Source organism: Acanthopagrus latus, chromosome 12, assembly GCF_904848185.1.
Source record: "Acanthopagrus latus isolate v.2019 chromosome 12, fAcaLat1.1, whole genome shotgun sequence".
Taxonomy (NCBI): Eukaryota; Metazoa; Chordata; class Actinopteri; order Spariformes; family Sparidae; genus Acanthopagrus; species Acanthopagrus latus.
Genome location: NC_051050.1, coordinates 1,025,956 through 1,043,544, shown reverse-complemented (window position 1 = coordinate 1,043,544; position 17,589 = coordinate 1,025,956). Strand labels below are relative to the sequence as shown.

Below are 17,589 nucleotides of genomic sequence, written 5' to 3'. Positions count from 1 at the left end.
TGGTTAGCACTGCTGCCTCACAGCTATAAGATCGCCGGTTCGCATCCCGGTTGGGACGCCTGGGATCTTTCTGTGTGGAGTTTGTATGTTCTGCCTGTGCAAGCGTGGGTTTTCACCGGGTACTCCAGCTTCCTCCCACAGTCCAAAAACATACTGAGGTTAATTGATTATTCTAAATTGTCCGTAGGTGTGAATGAGAGTGTGGTTGTTTGTCTCTATGTGTAGCCCTGCGATAGACTGGCGACCTGTCCAGGGTGTCCCCTGCCTTCACCCTAAGTCAGCTGGGATAGGCTCCAGCCCCCCCCGCGACCCTGCAGAGGATTAAGCGGCGTACATATAATGTGTACAGATGATGGATGGATGGATGGAATTCATTTTAGTCAATGTTTATAAGCCAAGGTGGAAAGAAGTTACCGCTTTTCTCCAGCAGAGGGCGAAATGTTTTTCTTCAACTATCTAGTAATGTGACAACATATTTGTTTGCCACAAAAACACAAAGCAGAGAATCGCAGATTACTCGCAAAAATGTGTGACATTAACAGCTCCGGTATCTCTATTATTTTAAGACAAAAGTGTGGACACATTTTGGATTTTTCACTTTGAAGGTAAAATACGAGCTGGACATGATGAAAGCTATTCGTAAACTCTGTAATGCACACACCACCTGCTGCAGAAACACAGCAAACCTTACTGCCCACCTGGCAAGACACCATCCTGAGGTAAATGCAGAGCTAATAGCCAAACAATCTGCAGCAGCAAGCCAGCAGACACTCATAGCAGCATTGTACAAACTGCCCAGCAGTTCAGAAGAAACAAAATGCATAACTAAATCAATTGCTGACTTTATTTGCAAAGACCTGCTGCCTTACAGTGTTGTGGAGAATAGGAGATTTAGGAATATTTAGCCATACAGTTAGCTTGCTTTCTCCATGTCACGTGCTAAGCACACACACTCAACCTGGCCTCTCAGCGTGCCCTAAAGCTGCTGGCTGTGGCAAAATTACTCAGTATGGCATGTGACTGGATATTTCCATAGAAGTGCCACAGCACTTCATTTTTGAAGCAAAAACAGAAGTTGCTGGAGCTCACAGTATATATTTTTTCTATATTATTATTATTATTATTATTATTATTATTATTATTATTATTATTATTATTATTATTATTTTAGTTCAAATGTAGGAGTTTACTTTAAAATGGTTCATATATATTGCTGCTGGATAAATCTTAGAAACTGACTCACATGTGATGTGCATTTTTTGGGGAAATATGGCTCCTGATTTAGTCTGTAGACATCATCATCAACATTCAACATTTTCACATGGTCTGGTGTTAAAAAAAGCAAACCAAAAATCGCAGAAATTGGCAATATCAAAGACTCACAATTTAAATCAAATCAGCACACAAAAATCATAAAAGAATCTGTCTGTCTGTCTGTCTGTCTGTCTGTCTGTCTGTCTGTCTGTCTGTCTGTCTGTCTGTCTGTCTGTGTCCTCTTCCTCTTTTTATTTCTGTCCTCTATTCTTTGACTGTTTCTTTGTGTTTGTTTACATCATTGCCGTCTTTTTCTTTCCGTGTCTTGTTTCTTGGTCTCCAGTTGGGTGAATTCCACACCGTATGTCCTGTTTCTCTTTTTCTAATTGGGTCCTTTGCCTTTTGATGGTTCTGTCCATCTGTCTATCCTTATTAGTATTTTCTGTCTTTTTTCCTTCCTTTCTTTCTCCCTCTGTGAGTAGTTCAACCTCTTGGTTTAATTTGCAGCAGCTTGTCAGCCTGCTGTCTTTCACTGACTATGATGGAAGTTTTTATTGGAGCTCACTGAGTGTTTTAGCCCTCTGTTGTCTCTCAGAAAACCATTCTCCTGTGGTTTTGCTCTTTCCGCTCGATGTCCTATCTTGTCCTGTTATAACCTGTCATGTCATTTTACCATTTTGTTGTCCAAATGATGATTTAACAATTGGACTTGATTGGATCAGTTTGTTTGCTTCTTGATTAAATTTAAAAAAAAAAAAAAGATTATGTGGAGTTATGATGAAAACTGAAAATTCAATTGTTTGCTGATCAGTAAAAAACAAAATCTTCACTTACAGGTTAAGATGAATAATGGATCCATTTTTCGAAGAAAACGCCGTTCTTTGCCAGTGCTTTGGTCAGTTCTGGCGTCTTTATGGAGATTTACTAATTGAGATCTTATTCATTTATTTATCACGAATGCTATTGTACCGCACAGAATAATGGAAATTAAGCCAAATAAAGAAAATCAGATTCATAATTACTTTTTTCTATTCTTTTCATGCATCCTTCATCTGTTGTAATGCCCCTAATGGAAAAAAGGTGAAGGCGAAGAAGACAGAAAGAGATAGACAGTCATCCTCAATGACTTTTGGGCTGCTTGGAGAGAAGAGGTAGAAGGAGGATCAGGACTGGGATGGATGAGGAAGAACAGAGAATAATGAGAAGAAGAGAGAGGAAAATAGATCAAATGAAATTGCCTAAAACAATTCAGTGGAAGAAGAAGAAGAAGAGGAAGAAAAGACGGATGGAAGGCAAGAGAGCTAGAAATAGAGAAAGAAAGAGAGAGAAACAGAGAGAGAGAGAGAGGTAGAGAGAGAAAGAGAGAGAGACAGAGAGAGAGAGAGAGAGGAGAGCGCAAGAGATGGGAGGGTCAAGCGAAGGGCAGGGCACATAAGAGAGAAAAGGAGGAAGTGTGTCAGCCATGACAGATCTGTATTCCACAGTGAGCGTCTGACCTTAGCAAACCCATCACACACACACACACACACACACACACACACACACACACACACACACACACACCTTATCTCTTACACACAGAGAAATGCTTTTACTCCATCACCTCAACGCTCTCTCTGCACACGCATACACACACACACTACAACAAGAGTGTGTGTAGGAGGGTGGGGGTGTGGGAGTCTCTGTCTGTTGCCATGGAGATGGTAGACTTCTCTTCTCTCCTATGCTCTATCCTGTGAGGACCAGATGAGTGTGTGTGTGTGTTATGTGTATGTGTGTGTGTCTGCGTGTGTGTATGTCTGTCTGTCTGTGTGTGTGTGTGTGTGTGTGTGTGTGTGTGTGTGTGTGTGTGTGTGTGTGTGTGTGTGTGTGTGTCTTTGCGTTGTGTATATGCGTATGTGTGCTCCTTTGTGTTGTGTGTGTGTCTTTGCGTTGTATCTTTGTGCTGTGTTTGTGTGTCTTTGTGTTGTGTGTGTGTGTGTGTGTGTGTGTGTGTGTCTTTGCCTTGTGTTTGACCCACTGAACTATTAAATTTGACTAAGACACACAAAAGGTATAATGAATCTAACATATGAAAATACATGTCAGCTCACTTTTCAGCCTCCACAGCTTCTCTTTCTTGTTTTCATATTTGACTGATAGAGCTACCAGAGCTGCTGGATTTTGGTCAGAAACACAATGTTCTAAAAAAAATGATCACCTCTTTGATTCACCCAGAATGATGTTTGTATCAAGATTTTCTTAGTGAATCAGTTGAGCATCCACACCGATCAGCTCTCTCATCCAATGGTGGCCCTGTAAAGTCTGTCACAAGTACTGTCACACTAGAATGCAATGTTCACACCCAGTCTGTGCTATAGGGTTAGGCAACAAATCCACTTGAGTTCAGATTAGGAAAAGATATTTCGGTTTGTGAACAATCATGAAATGAAGTCACTTTCACAAATCTGTAGGACAAGAATTGTCAATTATCATTACTATTATTTCTTGACAGTCAGCACTATCACAGCAAGTTTGAAATGTAAATTTGTTGTCCATGTACACAAATTCTGAAGACTAAATTTTGTCTTGATGAGAACTGATTGTGTATTATTGATAAATGACAATCTTTTCCTAATTTTAACCAAAGTGAATCCGATAGATACATTTCATGACTATTATCCGAACCTAAACCTTCCTTCCCCTCATCTACCTTTTCGTCTCCCTCTGTTTTCCTCCACCTCTTCGTGCCTCAATTTTTTTCCAACAGATGTTTTTTTTGTGACACAGCAGCTCTCTGCCGAGTGTCATTTTAATCCAAACTGAATGGCGACCCAGCAACACCCACAGATGTCGTCAAAGAACCTGGAGAAGGCGATTTTAATGAAATTCAGCTCAATAACACCTGTTTGATATGGAGAGAGAGAGAGGGAGGCAGATAGAAATTCATATCAGCATTTGCAATTCATACTAAGTATTTATATGTTCCTAAGAATAGACTTAGGTCAATTCAATATGCATCCATTGTGGCTGTGAAGGCATCTTCTTCCACCTTCTTCCTCAGGTGATTCTGTTGGGCCACTCTACAATGTTGTCTACCAGTGTCCTGTACTCACCCACCTTCACCCTCCTCCTCACCCCTTCCTGAAAGGAGGGGGGGGGCAGATGGAGAGGTGCTGTACTAGAGAGTGCTGGGGGGTGGGCGATATAGCATCTTTAAATCTGATAGGATTTGTTGCAGTTGTCACCATAAAATAATATGTTTTTCAGTTATTGATATCAATCAACATTTGACTGAAATAAGCAACAATCAGATAAAAATAAAAAGCATTATGCAGTGATGATGATGCAGCTAATTGTGCTGCTGATGCGGAGCTTCCACACAGCATCTTATTTTTGTCTCTCTTTTTTGTCTTCTTGACAGACAATTTGAAATCTCTGAAATGAAATGATAGTAATGTAATAATAATCATACGTTTTAGTTATTTACATGGGCATACTTGGACTTGAATTAAGTCACCCAAATGGGTATGGAAACAGACTTGCAGAGATTTTCTGCTGAATTGTATGCCCTAGTGCAATATCAAAATCACAGCAGCTGTGATTTAAAACTACAAGCGCAGAATTACATAACTAGAACTGCCATGAGTGGTCATTTTGACTGTTAGAATTCCAATTCTATAATCTCTCATGATAATACTCAATAAGGAGATTACTTAATTTATTGTACTAGAATGTCTTTGAAAAAGTCAATACAGGTGCATAAATAATTATACCCCTCATAAACGCACACACTGGCTCTCCTCGGTGTCCGGTGATAGACAATGATAGTGGCCAAGCAAACAAAATGCATCTCCCACTTCACTAATGAGTTTAACTGCAACAAAGTCTGTTTGGTCATAGTGATACAACTGATTTTCTTTCTCAGTTTAAATCAAACATTTTAAAAGAAAAATAAGGATACTTTTAAGAAAAGTCAAGTTGCATTGTAATGTTTAATTCAACAAGTTTCAAATTTGACAAGGCAAGGCAAGTTGTTTAGCACAATTCAAACGCAATTAAACTCAAAGTTCTTTGTAGTGGCACAAAATTGACATTAACATGTTGAAAAGAATAACTATTGATTAGACATCAAGAAAAAAAGACCAGGATGCTGCAGCTGCAGCTGTCTAATGGATTTTTTAGAGAGTACTATCAAGACACCTTAACAGTAGTTGAGTACTGAAAATGAATGCATGGACAAGTTTTTTAGGGATTATAGTCCCCTGGTTACATAAATGTGTTTGTCATCAGCATAACAATGTAAGACATTTTGTTGATGGTTTGAGGTTCTGATGACCCCCAGCTTGAATATGATCACACTATAAAACAGAAAAAAACGTGAGCTGATGTGAATTCAAATCCAGATTATTGTTGTGAATTACCTTGATTTTGATGTTTGGTTTGGCTCACAGCTTAAGTGTGGTTTCTCAACCCCCACCTTTATTTACAACCATTTCTGAATAAGTTAGTTTTCCTCTCTTCATTGTTAGGAAAACATAAATACCAACAAAGAGGAGAGAACTTAAGAGAAAATATCTTCTCTCAGAGTGCTGATATTCCTGCGGTGTTGGCCTGTATCGATCGGAGAAAGTGGAAGGTCATCTTTATAGTCTGTGTGTGTGTGTGTCCTTGCCTATTGATTGGTCAGAGGTTGGAGGTTTGTGCCTCACTGCCTACACCTAAATGTGTCACCAGGCTAAGTTTGTGTGCTTGTGTCAGTGTGTCTATATGTGTGTGGTTGAATGTTGTCACTTCTCTCATTGATCCCTTTTGTGATGAAACACCTTCCCATCAGCCCCTTCATCAACACTCAGCAGGAGAAGGAAGAAAGAGGAAATGTGTGTGTGTGTGTGTGTGTGTGTGTGTGTGTGTGTGTGTGTGTGTGTGTGTGTGTGTGTGTGTGTGTGTGAATGAGGGCACAGTTGTGTGTCTGTTTGCACCATTCAGCTATTGAGTCCTGCTGTTCAAATTTAGAAAAACGTGAGGGACCATTAAATCATTTGTTTAACACCATATGCAAATGTGTTCTCATTAAACACTGTATAGTATGTAGAGAGCAGTGTTGGGGAAACTACTTTGCCAGCATAACTTGTAAAACTACATGTAGTTCAGCTTGGCAATAGTCTGTTAAACTACTGCTAAAAAAATTTGCTTTAGCAACTACTTATACTCATCATATTAATTTAAGTCAGCATTAAATAAATCAACATATTAGGGGTGGAACGGTTCATCAAAAAAAAAATCCGTCCCATTCGGTACACTTGTCACGGTTCGGAGCGCGTGTGTACTGTTCGGTTCATACTCATTTACTAAGGAGGCGAAGCGTGTACAGTCCAGAGCAGCAGGTGGCAGCACTGAGCTGGATGCCAACCACCAGTAAACAAGAAGAAGAGCTACGAGTCAGCTGTGTTTCCAGCATCGCGGCTCGCAGGCTAGCTTGCCATAGACATAATATACGTAGACGCCTCATAGACTGATGCTGCCTCTTGGATCTGACACATCAGCACGGCCGCCATCTCGGATGGGTCTCTGATGCGACCCCCCTGCATTTATTACTACTGAGGAAGGTGTATCCCCAACGACAATAATCACAACCTCCCGAATTTTTACCAGATTTTCACACGGTTACAAATGGCAGAGATTTAGTTATGATACAGGGCGCTGTCACAAAATTTATTTAAAAAAAAAAACAAACAAAAAACAAACTTACTTGTGAAAGGTAATCCCCCACGATCTGGTAACAATACTGCACCGGTTACTGCAACCATAAACTGCACAAAATACGGTCAAAGTTGCTCACTCTCCATTGATTCCAATTGAATCTGGTGCTAGCATACAGTGAGAAGACCCAACCAAGATGGTGGCGACGTGGGATTACGTTCTAGCACGCTATGAGGCGTCTACGTATATTATGTCTATGTAGCTTGCGAGCTTCGATGCCGGAAACACAGCCGACTCGCTCTATAGCACTAGCTCGCAAGCCGCGATACCAGAGTCAGAGCAGGAGAGCGCAAACAGCCGGCTATGCTCTGAATGAGTAGCAGACGAACGAGTCTCTTGGTTAGACTTCCTCCAGCCTGCGTGAAAAGCACATACCTGTCATTGTACCCTAACCCTAACAGAAGCCATTCTTCCACTTCTGAAATAACATAATGTTACACAATGTTCTGCAGGTAGCCAGAGGCTACTGTAGGTTTGGTGTATAGATAGCATAATAAAATGAAATTAGGTCGATCGATTTTTGCAAAATAAAGTAGTTTATCTATAAATATTATATATAAATATTAAGAAGTATATTGTAAGTAGGCTATTATTATCTCTATTTGGGAACTTTATCCATTTACACCATTCCTACCTCAGTACTCTATTTTTTAAATTTGTTTTATATTGTTTTATTTTACTTTAGTATCTCCTTTATTTTTCCAATCATGTACATAATGTTTTATTGCATTGTGTTTTTTTTTACTACGTTATTGGTTAAGAGACAATGGGCTAGGACTGAGTTTCCATGGCGGTTAGGCAATACTGACTCAAGTGACTTGCAAAACCTAGTTCAGTTTAGTGAGTGACTCATAATGACTGGAATCCTTAAAAGGAACTGTATTTACCAGCTCTACTCCAGGGCTGCTGAATGTTTCCTGACTGTGACTGCCCATTACATTACATTAGTGACAGTGAATAACTACTTGTTCTTAGCATTTGTTAAAGATAACTTTCTTTGCCAAATAAATGAAAAGCATGTTGGAACTAGCAATATCACCTCTCTTGCAGTGCCAGAATCTTACCTACTTTTAACTTAAGACTGTCACAATGATGTATAAAATGTCAGACTGCCTCATTCTTTCAGTTTTAACCTGACTAGACAAGACATAATTGATTTTCCAATTATCGATCAGCGCATACCGAACCGAACCGAAAACCGTGACCACAAAACCGTGATATGAACCGAACCGTGGATTTTGTGAACCATTCCACCCCTACAACATATGGTGTGTGAGAAACAAAATATAATAGCCTACAAAAAATTCACATGCCAGAAGAAATATGCCACTCAACACGAGAGGAAAAAGTTGAAAAAAGTCAAAATTATTGTTTTTTTTGGCTTGCAGGGCTCACATGTGAACCCGTAGGTCGTGTCTGTAGGTGCATCTATATCAAACATGTACATACTCAAATATGGCCATGGTTGGGATGGTGCTTTAGGGGGCACATTGGGGGTAGCAGAGGGTTGTCCATGACATGCTTGTGCCATATGAGCACTGCCTTGCTTGGCTCCTTGGTCAAAATTATAGTTTGTAAATTGAGTAGTTAAACTACAAAAAATGACCCAAAAAGTAGTTGAATTACTTGACTCAGCACAGAATGTGAATGTAGTTTAACTACCAGCAAGTTAAAGCATATTGTAGTTAAGCTATGTTTTTCAACTACATGTAGTTTAAGTCAACAGAAGTGACACTTTGTAATGATCTTTCCTTAAAAAAGCTTCAAAATAAATGTAATGTTACAGTGTAATAGGCTGAATGGTGTCTGTCTCAGCAACCCTACCCCCTACTGCTTGTTTCTACACTATGTTACTAGGGTAGACACATTAAGCAACCTGTAACTGCCAAGTTCTGTAGCTGTAAATTAGCTCTGCCAGATGACTCTTTGGTCTTTAGAGATATTCAGGTGCAGGGTTGATTGGGCACCAGGAGCCTCATTTATAAAACTGTGCATAGGATTCATTTCAGAAGGTGGAATACAGAAGGGAAAACGCAGAGAAAAGGGGAGAATGGAATTTAGTGTTCAATCCGATATTGCTTTGGACACAAGAAAAAAATGTGTTTCGTTGACACAGTCTGGACATTTCAAATGCAGACAAAGTGTGTCGCAACATGAGACGGATGTTGCTGGCTCAGAAATGAAGCAACGAAGTTGTCTGAAATAAAAGTTGATGCTAAAAGTGCACGGCCAAGGTGCAGGGGAATCTGAGGAGAAACTGGCAGGAGCATTAGCATTAGCATTAGCATTAGCATTAGCGTAGAATTTCTCCTGAGCGGAGTAGCAGTGAAAGCGGGACAGAAGCACTGAGACTCAGGCAGCTCATGTCCTCTGGAGTGCAGGGGGCACTCCTGACTTCTTTCTACGACTCTGCAGTGGCATCAGTCATTTTCTATGCAGTAGTCTGCTGGAGCAGCTGTATCTCAACAACAGGCAGGAGGAGACTTGATAAACTTATTAAGAAGGTCAGCTCCATCCTGGGATGACCCAGTGCAGGTGGTGGGAGAGAGCAGGATGATGGACAAGCTGTCATCACTCCTGGTGCAGGAGTCCCGCCCCCTGCAGGTCACTATCTCAGCACTGGGCAGCTCCTTCAGCAACAGACTGATACACCCCAAGTGTGTGAAGGAGAGGTATCACAGGTCCTCCCTTCTGCTGTCAGACTATACAACCAGCACTGCTCCCAGTAGCATACATCTGGTCAATTTTCATAAATATCCATATTCATTATTTTTTGTGAATTCTCTGTCACACTGTTGTTTTTTTTTTTGTTTTTTGTTTTTTTGTAATTTTTGTACACTAAATATGTTCATATGTATATGGGAGTTTATTCTGTTCTTCTATATTCTATTCTATTCTATTCTATTCTATTCTATTCTATGTCTTATCTTTTAATTAAATTGTTTATTTTTTACAATTTTTATGGTTTTTTAAATACTACTGTCTTTTGGCTGCTGTGGCAAACAAATTTGAACTTGCTTATCTGTTGTCATCAGCCAAGTCAGTCCAGAGCCCAGACAGAGTTTTTAGGTGGTAGCATGTTACAGCCAGGTGTTAGCTTGGTGTGTTGTTACTGTTTTTCAGCCATGTTGTCTTAACTTAAAGATATGTGGTGAAATGATGTGCAGAGATTTGTTTTTAGTCAAACTGTAACTGTTACCTTACATCTGACAGAAACCTGGGATTAGTATTTACAACAGACGTATTAGATAGATAGATACTTTATTGATCCCGGAGGAAATTCAAGCACTATTGCACTCAGAAAAAGTGGGGGGTGCCAAATTTAACAAAATTTGAATTCCTACCTAATGTTGCTTTAATTATAGTGGGCAACGGAATAGACCTATTCTATTGGTAGCACTGCAAATGTTTGATTATTTGGTGCCCAGACACACAGTTTTGGTTCGACCATGTCAGCTCACAGTTATGTCTAATTTACCACTCATTATCTTACCAGCAAACCACAGTGCTGCCAAACAATAGAGATTTCATAGAAATCGGAGGCTATTTTGAGTTGAATACAGTTTTTGTTAAAAAATACAATAATACAAACATAGAATTTTTTATCTTTTTTATATTTTTATCTTGTGCTGGCAGTGAATGATTTTATAGTAAAACTATTAAAAACACGAGGTATATGAGGCAGCCAAAACCATTCACATGAATTTGTCTTAGTATATTAAATAACTCCTTACTCCTGAGAAACACATTATGCTGTAACATTATTTAAATGTCTTTTAATGCTACTCCAAGTTCAAACTTAACATGTTTTGCTATACTTGATGAATAGCTGATGACTTAATCTGATCTGATCGGAGGCTTGTCAGGGACCAGACAGGAAAGGCTCAAGAACACCAGGTGTAAATGTCCAAAAAGAATATTTATTTATTGATAAACTTACCTTGAAGAAACAATATCCAAAGCATATTTGTACAAATAACTTAAACTGAGGTCAACTTGAATAAACAGCAACTCAACCCACTTGACCTCCCAAATGAGACAGTAAGTGAGGGTTATATAGACTTTGGCTTGCCAACACAGACAATAGGGGGAAACAGACATAACTGACAACTTCCATACCGCAAATGAAACATAATGTGAACAAAGACTACAAAATAAAACCTATACATACTCAATATAAACACTCTAATAATGAATTAAACTTAAAGCTCTTAAATGATCTCAAATTAATAAATCTCAAAGAAAAGAAAACCTCCCCTCTGGCACCTCCATATCCTGCCCCATTTCCATAAGAGGCCATTTTGGATGGCGCTGCCTCCTTTTCAGAGCTGGGGAGAGCTGCACACAACAAAGACACACAGTGAATTCAACTCAAACACAGGAATATTAATCAACATGTAGTTAACTAAAATGTGTGCACTCAAATTAAACAACTGTTACATGTAATGAATGAAAAGAAAAGACTGTGTGTCCTCATTTAAGATGAAAAGAATAACAAAATACTCAACTTAAAGGTGGTCACCATGTGTGGCCACACCACCACACAGGCTATTGGGTCTAATTGGTTGGATCAGTCACAGGACATTCACCAAGGAGACCAGGGTGATGCTTTCCTTTGAGGAGGGTTGTATTATTAAAGTAGTTATTTTTTTGGCAAACCATGATCTTTTCCAAAACCCTATTTCAAGGTGTTTCCCCAGTATCCTCCGGTTAATCTAAACATGTACCTGCTGATGGTTCATAATCATATGGATGCTGTTATAATGTGATTAGGATCCTGACCCACCAAACATACTGGGAAGTGACAAAGTTATGTTTTTCACTCTAAATTACATAATTACATAATCACCATTAGTAAACTGGACACTGTCTGACTGTCACTCATGGGGAGGGAGCCTGTTTTCTGGGGGAAAGTTCACTGAATTCTGGGTCGGGAGGGCTGACTGTCACGGTCATTTTTTTTCCAAGACAGTAACTGCAACAACACAAAAGTGGAAGAAGACAGAGACATTGTGAGTGTTTTTTGGGCAGAACTGTAACGAAGAGTTGGTAAGACAGACAGTACTTACTACTGTAAGTTGGCAAAGACACTGCCAGTTACATTATTGTTGTTTGGTCCTCTAATGTTGCTTTGTGGGCGATTTCTCTTTAAATTTTTGAGTGAAGGACCTGTGTAGCTATCAGACTGTCAGACCGACATGCCCCTGCTCAGCACTGCTGGCTTATCCATTCATACATGTTTGGTTCGCCAAAGCTGCACCTTTGATACTAACCTTTGATACTACCTCCAGAGGTGGATCAGAGGTGTCAGACAGCGTAGTGCCTGGTACTAGGACTACTTTGAAAAATGCCTGACAACGCAACCTCCCACTAAGGGGCAGGACGAACCCATAAACCTTTAATGTCTACAATGGTATTTGTGACCCACTCTGACTTCCCCTAACAGAAACCATTTACCAGAGGCTTGTCCTGTGTAACAGTTAAGTTGGCTTTATTACAATATATTGATCAAATTTCACTAAAACATCAGCATGAGGCAATAAACAAAACACCAATCTCATTGGATGGTTAAAGTCAATCGGTCAGTCAATTTTCAATAAGGTTGGGTCAGCAACAACAAAATAACTGTGGGAGACAGAAGAGAGAGACAGCAATTCTACCACCACACGCATGCACTATGTACGTAATAGCACTACACACTTGACCTCTGTTTACATATGATTTATCGCAATCAAATACATGCAGTGTCATGACCAAATATTAAAAAGGAAACACAATTATAAATACCACGATCTAAAAATATGTTTAAAAAAATATTGTTTATTTGTTTATTGTTTACCAGTATCTGTGCCACAGCATCCGTCAGTGGTCACGTCAGTCCTGAACTGAAACATAAATAAAACCTACTGAAAATATCTTTCAGGTAATGTTACCATTTCCACACAGGTTAAAATGATTAACACAAAGAGCACTGGCAACACATGGACACATGGTTACATAGGTGAGACACAAACAAAAGGCTAGCACAAAGCTGAGCTACTCCATGCTGAACAATGTTTAAACTACTGAGCATTACCGTCAGTTTCGCTGTTTCCAACGTGTCTGGCTATCACCCTGTATGAGAGGGAGAGTACACCACACCGGGTGCTGCAGCCAAGTCAGAGGGCTCTCCACTGAGACAAACAGCACTTTATCACTTCCTTTATCACACCCGGTCACATGACCGCAGGCAATCAACCGGTCATGTGACTATGTGTCAATGACAAGTGTCACACTTTGCCACAACAGTTTCCTCAGTATGTTGATCGAAAAGTTTCTATTTATTTGATCTAACCATGCTACATTTGCCTCTGAATAGTGCCTTAGAATCTGGTATTTTAAACCCTTGGAGTGTCATGTTGTGGTGAGCATCAGCACAGCTGTCTTTTGAAAATTGGTGTATTAACAACATCCTTGAATGTATATATAAGTTAAAACAACTTATTGTGGTGCTGAGCGTAGAGCTTTGGATTATTACTCGTAACTCCTGATTATTACAGCCTGATCAGACTGTTATGTCAGCTCTCTAAGGTCTCTTGCTTTCACAGTAATAACATTAGGGCTGCAGACAGAGCAAACACCATAATGCACAACAGAAAGACACATTACTGCACCGTAAAAGAGCTATTACTGAAAATTACACAAACAGCTTTCACAATGGCTGTCAGTGCACAACACCCACAGTGCACACAGCTTTCAGGGTAAATTAATGTATACACACATGTACATACACACGCACACACACACACACAGCTTTCACGATAAATTACTGAAAAAACATACACACACTGTCATGAGCAGATTTAAAACTAGACCTATATAGAGCTTTCATAACAAATGAGAAAACACACACATACACTCTATGTGTCTCAGTACCTCTGGGGCAGTAAAGGAACAGTCCAAAATTTTGTTTTTTTTTGTTTTCCTTCTCTCAAATATTCAGAGATTTAACCTCTTTGCATCCAATACAGAGATTTAAAAAAAAAAAAAGAAAAAAAAAAAAACAAAACCTTTTTAACAGTTGAAAAAAGGTTTCACACTCAAACAACTCCAGTGCTGTCTGACCTATACAGATGAAGTCCCTTAAAACGTCCCATTCCTCCATGACGGGGCCCTAACCAGTCCGTGACAAGTCTGTGCTTGGACCTGGTTGAGTCCTTGACTGGAATGAGATCTCCTGCGATGATGTAATGTGTGCCAAAATCTGTGCCAAATCACAATGACCCTAAGTGCCATGTGTGGAAACCAGCTGCAGTGGTTTATCCATCCGCCAGGAGGAGCAGTGATGAGTGAAGCTGAAGTATTTCTTCAGCTTGAAGTCAGCTGTTCTTACTGTATCATAGGCATACAGTATTTCAGTCATTCTTAACCATAGGGCCGTGGCCAAAACTTGGGCCGCAAGCGCCACCTAGAGGGACTGCATAGGTTATCAACTGAAGACACCAGAGATAAGCTATGTTATCCATGAGATGCTCAGTTACAATGCAGCTTATGACCACATGATGGTGGTAATGCATCAGTAAGTTGTTAAACAAGCTCACAGAAAAACTAATGAAGACATTCAGCTAGCCGCTCACCTGTAGCAAAAATGATGGAGAAGATTTTAAAATGAAAAAATGAAGATGAGTGGTGCTGACCCCCCCCCCCACGAAAAGACAAAAAATTTGAGCAAGTACGATCTTGACTTCATCAAGTACAGCTTTGTAAACGGAGGTAGCGCGGCAGAGCCCAGTGTGTGGACTGTTGTCTGACGCTATCTAACGAAGCATTAAAGCCCTTAAAACTACAGCGGCATCTAGAGACCAAGCATCTGGCACTCTTGGGAAAGCCGATGGAATTTTTCAAGAGAAAAGAAAATGGGCTGCAGATGCAGAAAAGGTCTATCGTGTCACTGACTGGCAACTTTAAATGTGCAAAAGCTAGCTACCTTGTAGACGTGTGGTACAGAGTAAAAAAGCCTCCAACATAGCGGAGGAGGTAGTTCTCCCTACTGCTGTGGATATGTGCCATGAGATGATCAGTGAGGCCGCTGCAAGGAAGCTGCTGACCATCCCGCTCTCGAACGACACTGTAAGTTACCGTATCGCAGACATGGCCAAAGACATACAGTATCAGCTTCTTGAAAGAATAAAAAGTAGTCAGTTTTTCTCTTTGCAAAGAGATGAGTCCATGGATGTTGTCACGAATGCTGCACTGCTGCTGGTTTTCATTGGCTGTCGCTGGGACAGTAGTTTGCACGGAGACATACTGTTCTGTGGAGAGCTACCAACACGAGCTACAGCTCAGGAATGTTTCCGCTGCATGGATAACCGCTTCACTGAGAACGGCATGGACTGGCAGAACTGTGTCAGGGTGCGCAGTGACGGTGCAGTGTCAATGACTGGCAGGCATCACGGTGTCATCAGACAGATACTCGATCGTGCACTAGAAGCTAAATTGACACACTGTTTTCTTCACCATGACAGCCTTGCAGCTAAATTGATGTCACAAGAGTTCCACGAGGAGATGATTGTTAGTGTTAAAACCATCGACTTTATTAAAAACAATGCTGTGAACTCCAGATGTTTTGCCAAGCTTTGTGAGGACATAGAAGCAGATTATGTCCAGCTGCTCTATCACTGTGTGAGATGGCTCTCAAGAGGACTGGTCCTCAAGCGTTTGTTAAAAATTAGGTCTTTACTTTTCTCACTGAGAAAGTATCTTTTGCACATTACTATACATATATATATATATATATATATATTTATATTAAGGAATGCAGGTACCTTTTTTCTTAATGCAGCTGTATTATCCAGGAAAATATTAGTTAAGGCTGAGTATCGGACTGGGACTCGGTATCGGCAGATACTAAACACTCGGATCGGATCAGGGTAAACAAAACCTGATCGGGACATCCCTAGTATCTATGCTGTATATGTTTTTTGTGAGGAAGTGCCATCTCTTGGTGACACCCTGCTACTGAATGAATGGCGTGTCTCCAGTGGCAACTAGACACAACCCCAGGAGGAGGGAGGGACTCCCAGTGACTGGGAAACAACTGGGAACCAGCTGGCAGCTGAAAGGCAGTCTGTTGCGAGGTGAAAAAGCAAGGTGGCTAGCCAGCTCACACAGTTTACAAGAAATGAACATCCAGTTAGTGAGCTTCACATTCTGTGGCAGCGTAAATCTCGGAACTTTGATAATTATATTTGTTAAGCACCAAGATGGAGAGCTGGATAAACTGCATAAGGGGGGTACACACATAAGGATTTTATAAACCTTAAGATATTTTTTTATCTCTAGTGCCCCCACACAAGAAGATTAAAAAATCAGCTTTGATCGTACTGTGTGTGGTGTGCTCCGATATTCTCAGCACTGGACACCACACACATAAAAATGATTTGTCTCACGGCCGATCTAGAATCTAGTCCTCCGAGCCAGAAATATTGCGTGATCAAACGTGATCTACAGTAATCAATGGCAACAACCTTGGCGTCACCGGGCTCTTCATAAACAGAAAAGAGCATAGAATTTATATAAAAAAAGAGATATTAGATGTTTTAAAACATGAAAGACATGGAAGACATAGAAGAGGGAACGTGAGCTTTTCTGACAACACACAATACTTGCATTAACCACCAGTGTGACGGTTAACGGTAGCGCATAACGCTTAATGTTAGCACCAACGCAAAACCCATTAAAAACATTAAAATGGCTAATTCAAACACCCCCATAGGAAAAGTTAGATCTCCCCTCTGTCTTTATTTACATCCGCTTCCGTGTTCCTCGGTCAGCTGGTTGGCTGCGTTGTGTTTCACGTCACATTACGTGGAGTAGTGACTCAGGAGTCGTCGGCTTTCCCCACACACATGAAGATTGTCGGTCACGACCCGTTTCCAAGCAAATTATCGGGACAAATTGACTCTTAACACACCTCAGACCACAGGATAATCGTATAAGATTATCTTATTAGACAGAAGATAATCTTCCGTGGTCTGGAAGGGGTAAAATCGGAGCAAAATCAGCCCGATTATTGTTATGTGTGTACCCCCCTTTAGTTAAAAACAAGTAAAACTTTCCACTACACCTTTGAACAACTACAAAGCTGTCAGGTTTCTCATACTAATAATGATGAATAATGGTGTCCTTTACATTTCTTTAGGTTGCAGCTTCATGTTTCTTTCAGTTCAGTTGTTTGACAGTGCTGTTGATAGATAGATAGATAGATAGATAGATAGATAGATAGATAGATAGATAGATAGATAGATAGATAGATAGATAGATAGATAGATAGATAGATAGATAGATAGACACACACTCACACAACCACATACATAAAGATGCAGGCACACACGCACACACAGAATGGATATTTATTTGTGTAAATCTCCACCATTTGTGCCTGTGTCTTTAACGGCAGCAGGCTGAAATGAGCCCTGAAATTGAGTGCAGGGAGAGAGAGAGAGAGTGCGAGGCAGAATTAATGTAAAGCTGAGTGAAGCTGAAGCGAGTGAATGAGCGTAGCAGTCTTCGTCTGCATAAATAAAGGTTAAAAAGAGAGACAGAGAGAGAACG

The 17,589-nt window shown here is 40.2% G+C and overlaps 1 protein-coding gene and 1 long non-coding RNA gene across 2 annotated transcripts in view; one reads left to right on the top strand and one right to left on the bottom strand.

Annotated features, from left to right (window-relative positions):
- Positions 1 to 17,589, top strand: part of dcc (DCC netrin 1 receptor) — a 289,488-nt gene that overhangs the window by 131,826 nt on the left and 140,073 nt on the right. The gene's annotated exons all lie outside the window — the stretch shown is intronic.
- On the bottom strand, positions 10,930 to 13,191 carry LOC119030508. The gene is made up of 3 exons (XR_005078300.1): positions 13,073 to 13,191; positions 12,836 to 12,881; positions 10,930 to 11,609 (listed from the first exon to the last, which is right to left on the bottom strand). It is a non-coding gene; the product is annotated as an uncharacterized LOC119030508 (long non-coding RNA).